General features: G+C 36.3%; 1 long non-coding RNA gene across 1 annotated transcript; it reads right to left on the bottom strand.

Moving 5' to 3' along the window:
* Positions 1-10,145: 10,145 nt before the first annotated feature.
* Positions 10,146-12,956, bottom strand: LOC141641384 (uncharacterized). The gene is made up of 3 exons (XR_012543136.1): positions 12,812-12,956; positions 12,645-12,714; positions 10,146-10,340 (listed from the first exon to the last, which is right to left on the bottom strand). It is a non-coding gene; the product is annotated as an uncharacterized LOC141641384 (long non-coding RNA).
* Between the last annotated feature and the right edge of the window lie 1,289 nt (positions 12,957-14,245).

Here is a 14,245-nt window from a genome sequence, read left to right as displayed (position 1 = left end):
TTAACTTACTCAAGCTATAGTTACGTGCATTATGTGAAGTGACTTTCAAATCTCATCTTTACTAGCTTGGATGCCCGTGTATTGCAACGGGGTAATTAACTTAGTAACAAAAAAATGGTTATAAGGTCTTAAGATTTATATCTCATGTTTAATCATTTATTTAGATATGATCAAAAGTCAAACATCTTATTTAAGAGACGCAAAAGATGTTGGGTTGATACCTAAGTTCCACTGATGTCTCATATTTATAATCATAAGACCACCAGATCTTATGTTAATCTTTCGATGTGGAACAATTCTATTATTTTTATATAATCCTACATTATTTTTCAATGTGAGACATATATATACTAAGAAGCACACAATTTTATATATGTACAGATTATATGAAATCTATACGCTAAATCGCTAATGATAGCATTTTTACCACGAATCAAATTATGTTATTTTCATAATTTTCTTAACGATATTTTTTTGCCAAATGAAATCTAAAATTTTTTATATAAAAATTAGAAACATCACTTGATTTGAAAACGAAATGTAGTCCATCGATTAAGGATTTAAGGTAGTACTAAAATTTAGACTGAATTAGTCTATTTGGCAAAAACACACGATATAGCCATGAAGGAATTGAAAGCTCAATGTTTCATTGTTTCCCCAGTTAATATATAATACAACTGGTTGTATATGCAACTTATTCAATGTAGTTGAGCTTTGTTATAAAGTTATCGAGCTCTACTACCAAAATTATCGAGTTATGATACAAAGTTATTGAACTTAACAGAATAATTATTAAGCTCAATAACTTCGTAAAATAGCTCAATAACTTGTAAAATAAATCAACAACTTTGTGTAAGAGCTCAACAACTTTGAGGCGGTTGTACAATGCTATTATACAACTGGTTGTAGGATAATATTTGTGTTGTTTCCCACGCACTAAGGCTATGTTTGGCAAGACATTTCAGGTACCTGATTTGACCAAGCAACCTGATTTGACTAATATTTCAGGTAGTTGTTTTATCTAGTGCTGTTTGGTAAAGTCATTTCAGGTACCTGAAATGAAAAGCTACTCCAGGTAGTTTTTTAAAGTTTCAGGTAGCTGAAATGTTCTACTTTATATATCTACCCTTTATTTAAATTAATTTATTATAATTATTAATGTCCTTTTATGTCATTTTACAAAAAAATAGTTACCTTTTCAGTTAGTTTTACCAAACACTTTACAATTAATCAGCTACCTTATCAGTTTCCAATTTTCAGCTAGCATTTCAGGTACCTTTTTAATTTCAGTCACCTTATCAGGTTTCAGGTACCTTTTTAGGTTTCAGGTACCTTCTCGGTCAGTTTTACCAAACAGAGCCTAAGACATTAAAGGAATATTTTTTACTGTAAAATTCATGAGTTTTCACTAGTACAATTAACGCAATTGGCATCGGTTCTAAACAGTGATTGGCATCGGTTCCTAACCGATGCCAATGCGGGCGATGCCAATGACATTTTTCTCAATTGGCATCGGTTTATAACCGATGCCAATTTACACATATTGGCATCGGTTATTTTCAATTGGCATCGGTTTCAAACCGATGCTAATGTTTGCAAGTTTGCCTCGGTTTATTCTCAATTGGCATCGGTTTCTAACCGATGCCAATTTACATTTACTTTTGGCGCCTTGTGGACTTGTTGGCATCGGTTGTATTATAAAAACCGATGTCAATCGTGACTTTTTTTTTTCTGCCATTTATACACCCTGGTATTCCATTTTCACAAAAGCTACAGAAAATTTGGCAGCACTTCCTTATAAATTGAAAAATCCAAAATTTATAACACCCTGCAAAATCAGGTTCCAATACAACCATTCAACAAAATTGTATCCAACAACACAACACATACTACCCATAACTATTTAAGTATCTAAATCAACAATTCACTACATTATATATTTTTTCTGCAATATAGTGCCCAAAGCTCCCGAACCTCGTTCATTTCTTCAAGTGTAATTGTTGAACCTGAAACACACTATAAACAAGAACAATATAATGATTATCTAATAAAGTACAACTTAGAAAGAGATAAGCTACAACTTAAAAAAATTTAGAATGCGAAATGAAATTGAAATACTTTAATAGCTTGTCTTCAAATAAAATAAACTACTATAAAAATGAACTGATAATTTGGCACACATTAATAAGACCATATCCACATAATTTATATGCTCCAGTTTCAACACCACAGAAACTATAAGTCGGCAATGTGATCCAAATGAATTGCTGTTTTCTCCAACTTCCCAAGTCGCAACTGACTAAAGTTCATGAACTATATGGAATATCTCGGTAGATTTATTTTGATAAAAGACACTTTTAGGGTAAAAGAAACATGAAAACAGTATGAACACAGCATGTTACTCTTATAATGGCAGAGAGAGATTACTAAAAAGACTCAAGAAAAAGGACAGACTCACACCTGAACAAGAAGGGTACACAGTGTGTTCCAGACAAGACAAGAGCGTTAATACTATTACGACAATAGAATTACTGGACAACACTTTATTTCAGCATTACACATTATTTAGATTTTCAACCGTTAATACACTAAAAGACGCAACGTAAATCTACTTTTGAGCCCTCTCCCCCGTCCATGGATTTAAGGATAATGTTGGGGCAGCAGAACGAAGTTAAGTAGCAAGCCCTGCATCCAACGTCTAGGCCACACTCACTCAGATTTCTAACAAATTCGCGCAAGAGAACAACAAACTTAAACTACCCAATTCATCCGTCCTAGTCAAACATTATAGGTTGTAAACTAACTTGCACAATTCAGAATCAGAAAAAATAACATCAAAATACCTTCTCCAAGTTGTCTTTTGAGATTGAATGATGTACAGTAATGTCCCACATCCATTTCATGACATAGTAAGCACATTCATAGTTATTTGGCTGTTGAGGGCATTAGAGTTGTTGAAAACAAAATGTTATCCACGCTAATCATATGAACTTTTAAAATACTATACAATTTTAATGCATATATAAATTGTTATTGCTACTTACATCAATTATTTTGACTTGAAGATGATTTTTTTTGTATGGATGACGTCTTCCAGCCATAAAACAATATGGTATCCAAGCCCTGAAAATGTATACATAATAAAAAAGGTATTATCTATATTAAACCTTGCTGTAATAAGTATGAATGAGTTAGTAAACTCATTTATGAATTAGTAAACCTTACTCTTGCAAGCTTGTTTTAATCAAGTACTTCTTCCTTGGCGTTTGAGCCGAGTCAAAAATATACAAGATGTTCTCCCGAATATCAAATACAAGCAACATCCAATGATAGCTATACAAATATCAAAACATATAAGTTTAATCGAAATATATATATAATCAAATATCTAAAAAATGAAATTGAATACTAACCCCTCACGAAATGCGCCCATGATATATCTATTCTTTTCTTGTTTCTTCAAGGTGTTTGTCACATATTCCTCCATGTCAAGCGGAGCACGTGTGTAGGTGCACAGTTTATCGGGACACAAAAATCCAACTGGAAGTTTCTCTTTAAATTGTGTCGCATACTCGTATAAGAAGCTACATTATTATCAAATATAAGACGAAATCATAAGTGTGTGTGTGTGTGTGTGTGTGTGTGTGTGTGTGTGTGTGTGTGTGTGTGTGTGTGTGTGTGTGTGTGTGTGTGTGTGTGTGTGTGTGTGTGTGTGTGTGTGTGTGTGTGTGTGTGTGTGTGTGTGTGTGTGTGTGTGTGTGTGTATATATATGATGAAAAACCATAAGTAACTGAAATTGAAATTAAAATGAGAAAGATAAGTAAAACCTTCCCCAAACTTGAAGCATGGTTATGTTTAGACAATAATATCTGAACATCTCCCTAATATCTTCGAAAAGCATGAGTTGCTCAATGTCTTGTTCGTAGGCATAAACCAATTTACTAATCTTTATATTAAATAATGAATGTTCACCCAATATAGCTGAACATATATTACGTTCCAACCTTTGACAATGTTGCCCCAGCTCACTTAGCTCATTCACACTTAGGGGACCCTTTTTCTCAAAACACTGCACATTTAAATTAACTATTTTAATGTTTAAAAAAAAACTAAGTACTAAAAAAAACATAACGGAATATATGTTTAGCAATATTAATAAGACCATGACATTTTACCTCTTTATTACCATGTTGAGCACTGATACTCGACGCCTTGGTACCTTTTGAGTTGACCTCCATACTCTTGTCCTATAAATTAGAATTAGAATTATAAAGATGTTCAAGAAGTTCATGCTAATACATACCCCATGTGACACCCCGCGATAAAGCGGAAAATATAACTAATAAAATACAGAATTTTAGGGAATTTTTGAAACTTTTAAAATTTAAACCGCGGGTTCAACCAAAATCCAAAACATAAATAAAGAGTGCGGAAATAAAGATTTTAAATTATACAAACGTGATAGTCGAGGTGAGGGAAAATATATCCCTCGAATGACAATACAATAAAAGGTAGGTCTAAACAATCCTAATAAACCAACTACTAGGCCGAAGTGCTCGCTAGCTCACACATGTCTTCACCCCAAGAATGCATCACTAATACATGTCATTCATGTAAACATGAACGCCACGATCGGTGGGAGTAACTCAAGGTTCTCCCAGCCACAAAATGTCGAAACGAAAATAACAAAGAACTAAAACAGGTAAGTCATGTAAGACTCTTACAAAAATATGGATGTCAAGTTTATGTTTAAACATGGTGATTAAATGAGATGGAACGAGATAGATCAACATTAGCATGATGACGGTTAAACTGTTCATGTGAGACAATTAAATAATATGAAAGACAAGATAGCAGACACGGCCACTTAGCCACGAGCACGTATTTCAAGGAGATATGACCAAAGTAACCATCCAAATAATGCAAGACATTTATCACTCTTAGACTATAATTTCCCCGGGTAGGACTACGATAATAATACGGTCCTAGTCTAAATCTGCAGATTCTCGGGTGTACATCCCGATTCGACGTGCGCCAAAGACAAAGACGCACCAAGACTCGACTACTCATGGAGACCGAGTACCTCAATCGCTGTAAAAAGCACGAAAGTGGCGGAAAGACTAAGATAAGACTCACTTGCCGAGAACAAAGACAAGTGGCCAAAAGTCGTACTTGCCGAACAAAGACAAGTAGGCCAAAACCGTACTCGCGTAACAAAGACGAGTAGGTCAAACCCATGCTTGCCAGAACAACACAAGCAGGGCAAAGGTATGTCAAGCACATACGATGGTAATATGGCATTTCCACAAGAATACGATTCTTACAAGTAATTATTTATAACACCCTTTTCATGCTTGTAACATATAAATAAACATCTCATTTCATAATTATACGTGCCGGTTAAATAAAATAAACCAGTACAACAAACAAGTACATGGGACGAAATTATTAATGTCACACTCATACTTATGGCTTGCATCTCGCCATAAGTACGGATGGGAACATCGGTCCTGACGATCATATCGCAACTAGAGGGCCCATGGCTCACCCCTAGTGTCCGATAGGACCACGAGCACCGAACAATACAAGACATTATCAAGGATATGACCCTTCACAAATAATTATTTAACAATAAATAACTCATACTTGTCTTATATTAATAAATATTCCACTTTATAATTTAACATGCCGGTTAAATAAAATATAAGGAGCGATGAGAAATAATTTACGTTAAATGAATTTACGGAGTAAAATGGAACCGACTCAAGTGGGTCATTTTTAGACATTCTCATGATGATGGGTTGACCAAACCAAAGGCACACAAGCATAACAAAAGGAGAGCATGTAAGTCCAACCACAAAGAGCACACCAATCTAATAGATAAAATAAGGTGAGCCTAGTAGGCAAAACATGACAAGCCCAACAAAAGAGAAATAGTTAGCCCAACAAAAGAGGAATAGTGAGCCTATCTTTTAAAAACAAAAACAACCCTTGCTACTAACAAAACAAGGAGGAAGAGGAGGTGAGTAGAAGGCTCATCAACCTTGTCCACTGACACGAGTTACCAACCGCGGCTACGCCACCGACCCACGGCCAGTCACCGACCAACCACGCCGACCACCAAAATCGTACCCATCACGATCCATAAAGAGCTATTTGACACGGGATTATCGAGCATAAACAAGATGGAATTTAATGGTTCACACATCCCAAAACCAACAACCCATTTCGACACTTAAATATCGTCCCATGACCGCCTAAAACCGTCCACTCAAATGCCATTATGCGGCTGCCAGTAGCCTGCAAAACGGCTCCAACACCCGAGTCAATACAACCTCGACACTCCACATACCCGTCCCAAGACAAACACCCATCTGTCCATCCTAAACAGATTCGAAAACATTCCCAATTGGTACCATACAGACCATCTGCACAAAGTAACTCACAATGGTCCTAAAACGCATACAACCCGTCTCCCAGACTCGACAAGAACTCGTCTCCAAAACCTGCCCATAAAACATGCCCGAAACGGGGCTCACGGACTCCCCCTGTCTCGGTTTCAACCCCGGACCCTAGCAGACTGTTCCACTCGAATGAAAACAGATTTCGAAGGTATAGTTGAGACTGAAGTATGCACGACTCAAATGCGAATAACCGCCATAATTAACCATCACCAAGCTCGACCCAAAACCAGGAAAAGAAGCTACAAACACCCGTCCTTTTGAGACGGAAACTGAACTCAAAACAACCACCCCATACCCGATTTCATCAAGGTAAAACAGACTATAAAAAGCACTCGATGACCATGTAACAAAGACCAATAAATTCGCATATGCAACCACGTTAATAACGGACATAAAGGACTAAACTTTACAGCAAATAAGAGTGAAAACTGAGTAGAAAGGGCGAAATATCGACTCATTGTCGAGTAACCTATCACCGTTACCTTAACTCTTCGAATTCCCGAGTGAAAACGTCCAAAGCACGAGCTTTTCTTCATTATTCGAGGTCTTCAACTAAAAAGGGAGGAAAAACGGGTTGTTTGAGTTACCAAAACCGAATTTGTAATAAGATGCCCATTTCGAAAATAAGTCAAAACGTAAGCTTTCTTACCTTAAAAGAACGAGGGCGGAGAGAGGAAGCTAGTGGTGCAAAAATCATTGAATTTGGTTGAGAAATAAGGGAGGAAATGGGGATAGAAGGAGACGGAAATGGGGCGTGCCATTGATGCTGCTGCTTCGCTGTGTTGTTGCTGTTTATAAAGGAAAAGGACGAAAGAAGGAAAGAAAGAGGAAGGGTGGGGATGCCTAGGACACGGTATCAACAACAGTAATAATATAGTCATCATAATAATAATAATAATAATAATAATAATAATAATAATAATAATAATAATAATAATAATAATAATAATAATAATAATAATAATAATATATAAATGTGGGGTGTGAGTGAGTAGGTGTATGAGTGTTGTTGAATTTTGATTGGTCGAGGTTAAGGATAGTCTTACATATGAAAATGTGACGGTCTATAGCTAGACGGAAATTGAGACGGAAATTATTATTATTACCGTCACTATTATTATCCGACCAAAAATACGTATTCATTTATTCTCATATAAATTATGTCTCAGAATATAATTTAATAATACGTACTTTAAAAATATTCTTTTCATTAAAATCGTGCTTGAAATGAATTAATTAAATTAAATAGTTTAAAAATATAAAATAAGGTAATTGAACGGCTAAATAAATTTTAAATGTCAAAATGGGAAATTCGGGGGTGTTACAATCACCCCATCTTTTAAAAAGTTTCGTCCTCGAAACTTGAAAGTAGAAATGAAAGATTATAAAAATAAAACTGAACTTTGGAATCGGTAACCAAAACATTTAAAAGGTTACTTATCGTAAGAATTAAAATTCTTTCAAAAGTTTCAAATAAAATTTTCCGACGGAACTAGATTCTCATCAAAAGAACGGAAGTGCTCCCGTTACGTATTCAAGAACATCACATTCCAAATCAAAGATAGGGTAAGAAGGCCAATCATTTGTATAAATCGAAAATCAAAATGCTTTCAAAACATTTATGAAGAGTTTTCCAAAGTATAGGTCTCATTCATGGAACGAAATTGCTCTTGTCGTGCACACAAGAACGTTAACTTTCCAAGTCAAAGACAAATTTAAGACAAAAAAATCACTCGCCGACAAGCGTAGAACAAGTTATCAAACGTCTCCAATAACGAGTTCTAACATCCTATCAACGTTAAACCCAAAAGAAAAAGGTAATCCACTCAAATTTTCTTTTGTAAAAGCCAAATGAAAATTAAAAGATTCATGGTAAACTCAAAAAGGAGTTAAGTTTTCGAAAATATAACATTAAACTTTGACAAAGAAATCATAAATAGATCAAAGTTAATAGAAATTGGGTAAAATTTAAAGAGATCACAGGTTTAGCAATTAAAATCATGATAAAGAAGTCTATACTCAAGGAACGAATGTGGAATTAAATCAAATTTTCATTTTCAAAATTTTTATAATAGGTAAGGTTTGGTAAAAGTAACATAAACTTTTAAAGACGAAACAACAATGGTAGCTTGAAAGTTAAACATTATATAAAATGAAAGGCAATTTAGACAACATAAATAAAAAGTAAGCTAAGAGAGTTCAAACTTAACCAACACAAAGAGCTATGATGAGCATCGTAGAGGTAAGAATTGAAGTCAAAACAATAGGAATGTCAAAGGTAGAGTTTTTATAGGTCACTAGAATCAAACTTAAGGGAGAAGCAAGATGAAGCGAGGAAGAGAGGTATGAACGGTAACGCTTATGATCAAAGAAGAAGGGAACTAGACAACAAGGAAATGCCAAGTACTCAAACTTCAAACAGCAACGTCATTCTAAGCGGTTATGAAACTTCCTAACAACAAAACTTATAATCACAACATTCCCAAGAAACAAGGTCTTAAATGTAACAACACTTTACCACCTCAAAGTTCCGAAAACCATAAATTGAAACCATGTTCTTTAACCTAACAATTGGTGTCAACCATACCATTACCCTTTCTAGTTACTAAAACAAGTGCTAAGACTTTCCGACCATGTAGCTTAGTCTCACTTTCGTACCATACCTCAAGTAGAAATCAAAATCACTCACTTAGACCAACTAATAATCCCACCATTAGCTTTTCTCATTTGGTCACATATACATTATCAAGCTCTCATGTCCAAAGTGATTACGAAAGTCAATTATAAACTCGACTTACTTAGTCAAACCTATATCCTCAAATCCACCATTCAATTCCATCCATTTTATATCAAGAACTAAACACTAGTATCCCAAGACACGTCTCACTACACTTACCAAGCCTTACAAACCACAAACATAAACCACAAAGCCAAGTTCTATAACCTTAGTAACAAATGCAACTCACACTTGACACACAAAATCCACCAATCAAATATACTCACTTTATTAAAGATCTAGGTATTAGAACCACCAAGTGTGTCTCATCCACTACCTAAGTATTTCTAACATCACAAACTTTCCACAAAAGTCAAATTTTCCAACCAAGATCAACATTACTCAAAAGAAATAATACCATCAAAAGGCGTTAAGGGAGGATTAGCAATGAACAAAGGACAAGTTAGGGGATACAAGAGTGACTTACAAGGGAAAAGAAAAGAGGATTTAGAAGAAGGAATAAGCATTAAGAAGTGAAGAACATGGCATGGTACACAAAGAATGAGATACATTTTCATGGAAGTAGAAGCGTTCTTCAAAGGTTGAACAATCTTCAATCCTCAGTAATAGGCACCAACTCTTGATCACCATATTGTAAGTTCACGGTCATGATCCAAAGGCACAACAAATATTAAATGACAATCAACAAACATGTTAGAACCTAACAAATAGCAAATACACTATAGACTACCACCTTAGGTCCTTAAGTCTACCCATCTCTCATTCATTATTCAAGGTCAAGTTCAAATTTAAATTTGGGGTACACGTGTGTGCGTCGGGAGCAACATAGGCTCTGATACCAACTGCGACACCCCGCGATAAAGCGGAAAATATAACTAATAAAATACAGAATTTTAGGGAATTTTTGAAACTTTTAAAATTTAAACCGCGGGTTCAACCAAAATCCAAAACATAAATAAAGAGTGCGGAAATAAAGATTTTAAATTATACAAACGTGATAGTCGAGGTGAGGGAAAATATATCCCTCGAATGACAATACAATAAAAGGTAGGTCTAAACAATCCTAATAAACCAACTACTAGGCCGAAGTGCTCGCTAGCTCACACATGTCTTCACCCCAAGAATGCATCACTAATACCTGTCATTCATGTAAACATGAACGCCACAGTCAGTGGGGAGTAACTCAAGGTTCTCCCAGCCACAAAATGTCGAAACGAAAATAACAAAGAACTAAAACAGGTAAGTCATGTAAGACTCTTACAAAAATAGGGATGTCAAGTTTATGTTTAAACATGGTGATTAAATGAGATGGAACGAGATAGATCAACATTAGCATGATGACGGTTAAACTGTTCATGTGAGACAATTAAATAATATGAAAGACAAGATAGCAGACACGGCCACTTAGCCACGAGCACGTATTTCAAGGAGATATGACCAAAGTAACCATCCAAATAATGCAAGACATTTATCACTCTTAGACTATAATTTCCCCGGGTAGGACTACGATAATAATACGGTCCTAGTCTAAATCTGCAGATTCTCGGGTGTACATCCCGATTCGACGTGCGCCAGCACAGCACGCACCCAAGACTCGACTACTCATGGAGACCGAGTACCTCAATCGCCAGAACAGCACGAAAGTGGCGGAAAGACTAAGATAAGGCTCACTTGCCAGAACAGCACAAGTGGCCAAAAGCCGTACTTGCCAGAACAGCACAAGTAGGCCAAAACCGTACTCGCCAGAACAGCACGAGTAGGTCAAACCCATGCTTGCCAGAACAACACAAGCAGGGCAAAGGTATGTCAAGCACATACGATGGTAATATGGCATTTCCACAAGAATACGATTCTTACAAGTAATTATTTATAACACCCTTTTCATGCTTGTAACATATAAATAAACATCTCATTTCATAATTATACGTGCCGGTTAAATAAAATAAACCAGTACAACAAACAAGTACATGGGACGAAATTATTAATGTCACACTCATACTTATGGCTTGCATCTCGCCATAAGTACGGATGGGAACATCGGTCCTGACGATCATATCGCAACTAGAGGGCCCATGGCTCACCCCTAGTGTCCGATAGGACCACGAGCACCGAACAATACAAGACATTATCAAGGATATGACCCTTCACAAATAATTATTTAACAATAAATAACTCATACTTGTCTTATATTAATAAATATTCCACTTTATAATTTAACATGCCGGTTAAATAAAATATAAGGAGCGATGAGAAATAATTTACGTTAAATGAATTTACGGAGTAAAATGGAACCGACTCAAGTGGGTCATTTTTAGACATTCTCATGATGATGGGTTGACCAAACCAAAGGCACACAAGCATAACAAAAGGAGAGCATGTAAGTCCAACCACAAAGAGCACACCAATCTAATAGATAAAATAAGGTGAGCCTAGTAGGCAAAGCATGACAAGCCCAACAAAAGAGAAATAGTTAGCCCAACAAAAGAGGAATAGTGAGCCTATCTTTTAAAAACAAAAACAACCCTTGCTACTCATCAACCTTGTCCACTGACACGAGTTACCAACCGCGGCTACGCCACCGACCCACGGCCAGTCACCGACCAACCACGCCGACCACCAAAATCGTACCCATCACGATCCATAAAGAGCTATTTGACACGGGATTATCGAGCATAAACAAGATGGAATTTAATGGTTCACACATCCCAAAACCAACAACCCATTTCGACACTTAAATATCGTCCCATGACCGCCTAAAACCGTCCACTCAAATGCCATTATGCGGCTGCCAGTAGCCTGCAAAACGGCTCCAACACCCGAGTCAATACAACCTCGACACTCCACATACCCGTCCCAAGACAAACACCCATCTGTCCATCCTAAACAGATTCGAAAACATTCCCAATTGGTACCATACAGACCATCTGCACAAAGTAACTCACAATGGTCCTAAAACGCATACAACCCGTCTCCCAGACTCGACAAGAACTCGTCTCCAAAACCTGCCCATAAAACATGCCCGAAACGGGGCTCACGGACTCCCCCTGTCTCGGTTTCAACCCCGGACCCTAGCAGACTGTTCCACTCGAATGAAAACAGATTTCGAAGGTATAGTTGAGACTGAAGTATGCACGACTCAAATGCGAATAACCGCCATAATTAACCATCACCAAGCTCGACCCAAAACCAGGAAAAGAAGCTACAAACACCCGTCCTTTTGAGACGGAAACCGAACTCAAAACAACCACCCCATACCCGATTTCATCAAGGTAAAACAGACTATAAAAAGCACTCGATGACCATGTAACAAAGACCAATAAATTCGCATATGCAACCACGTTAATAACGGACATAAAGGACTAAACTTTACAGCAAATAAGAGTGAAAACTGAGTAGAAAGGGCGAAATATCGACTCATTGTCGAGTAACCTATCACCGTTACCTTAACTCTTCGAATTCCCGAGTGAAAACGTCCAAAGCACGAGCTTTTCTTCATTATTCGAGGTCTTCAACTAAAAAGGGAGGAAAAACGGGTTGTTTGAGTTACCAAAACCGAATTTGTAATAAGATGCCCATTTCGAAAATAAGTCAAAACGTAAGCTTTCTTACCTTAAAAGAACGAGGGCGGAGAGAGGAAGCTAGTGGTGCAAAAATCATTGAATTTGGTTGAGAAATAAGGGAGGAAATGGGGATAGAAGGAGACGGAAATGGGGCGTGCCATTGATGCTGCTGCTTCGCTGTGTTGTTGCTGTTTATAAAGGAAAAGGACGAAAGAAGGAAAGAAAGAGGAAGGGTGGGGATGCCTAGGACACGGTATCAACAACAATAATAATATAGTCATCATAATAATATATATAATATATATAATAATAATAATAATAATAATAATAATAATATATAAATGTGGGGTGTGAGTGAGTAGGTGTATGAGTGTTGTTGAATTTTGATTGGTCGAGGTTAAGGATAGTCTTACATATGAAAATGTGACGGTCTATAGCTAGACGGAAATTGAGACGGAAATTATTATTATTACCGTCACTATTATTATCCGACCAAAAATACGTATACATTTATTCTCATATAAATTATGTCTCAGAATATAATTTAATAATACGTACTTTAAAAATATTCTTTTCATTAAAATCGTGCTTGAAATGAATTAATTAAATTAAATAGTTTAAAAATATAAAATAAGGTAATTGAACGGCTAAATAAATTTTAAATGTCAAAATGGGAAATTCGCGGGTGTTACACCCCAACTAAGGTACATGGTGTTTACCTCGTCCTTGTTTAGGTGAACAATGGTATCATCACCATGTTGAAAATCATTATCGCACTCCTTGGGATCTTTTGACTTTGCATGGTCTTTAAGCTTCTCATTAGGATTATCCTGCAGATTCATCCATTATAAAAAATGTAATATATTCAAATGATGCATTGTTAATTTATCAAAAATTTAGCATAAAATTGATAGGAATATTCAGCGACTTTACAACTTTACCTCTTTATTTTCTAACAAAACCAAAGATTTAGGCCACTGTGCAAAGCTTCCAAACACTTCAGCAACCCTTACATTTTCATCCCAAGGAACCGGAAGTACAGACTTCCCGTCTATAATATTATCAATGGACACTCGAACATTTTGCTGGCTCAATGGAGTGTTATGTACCATTGCCCCTTCTTTCCATGGCCAAGCTGTCCCCTCGGCAACAATTATTTCAGAATCAATTCCATACACAGCAAGACGACAGGGAACAGAGCGCAATAATAAAAGTTTCGTGAAACAAAGGTTAACTTAAAAGCGGAAAATAAGTGAACTATGAAAAAGCGTAGTGACACTGTAACTCAAGAAACGGGTCATTAGGCTCAATGAAACGAACACTACTTTGATCTAGGTTAGTAGATTCTTCAAGTTGATCTAGGTGAGCAGTTTTTTCAAGTTCTGGAGGCAAAGTCAATTTAAGCTTCTTGTAAATTTCGGACACTTTTCGATTTACAATGTCATTCATCCGTGTCATCGTCTCTTTCTTCACCTCTTCCTTA

This window comes from Silene latifolia, chromosome 1, assembly GCF_048544455.1.
Source record: "Silene latifolia isolate original U9 population chromosome 1, ASM4854445v1, whole genome shotgun sequence".
Classification (NCBI taxonomy): Eukaryota; Viridiplantae; Streptophyta; class Magnoliopsida; order Caryophyllales; family Caryophyllaceae; genus Silene; species Silene latifolia.
This window is presented reverse-complemented; position numbering and strand designations above follow the sequence as displayed.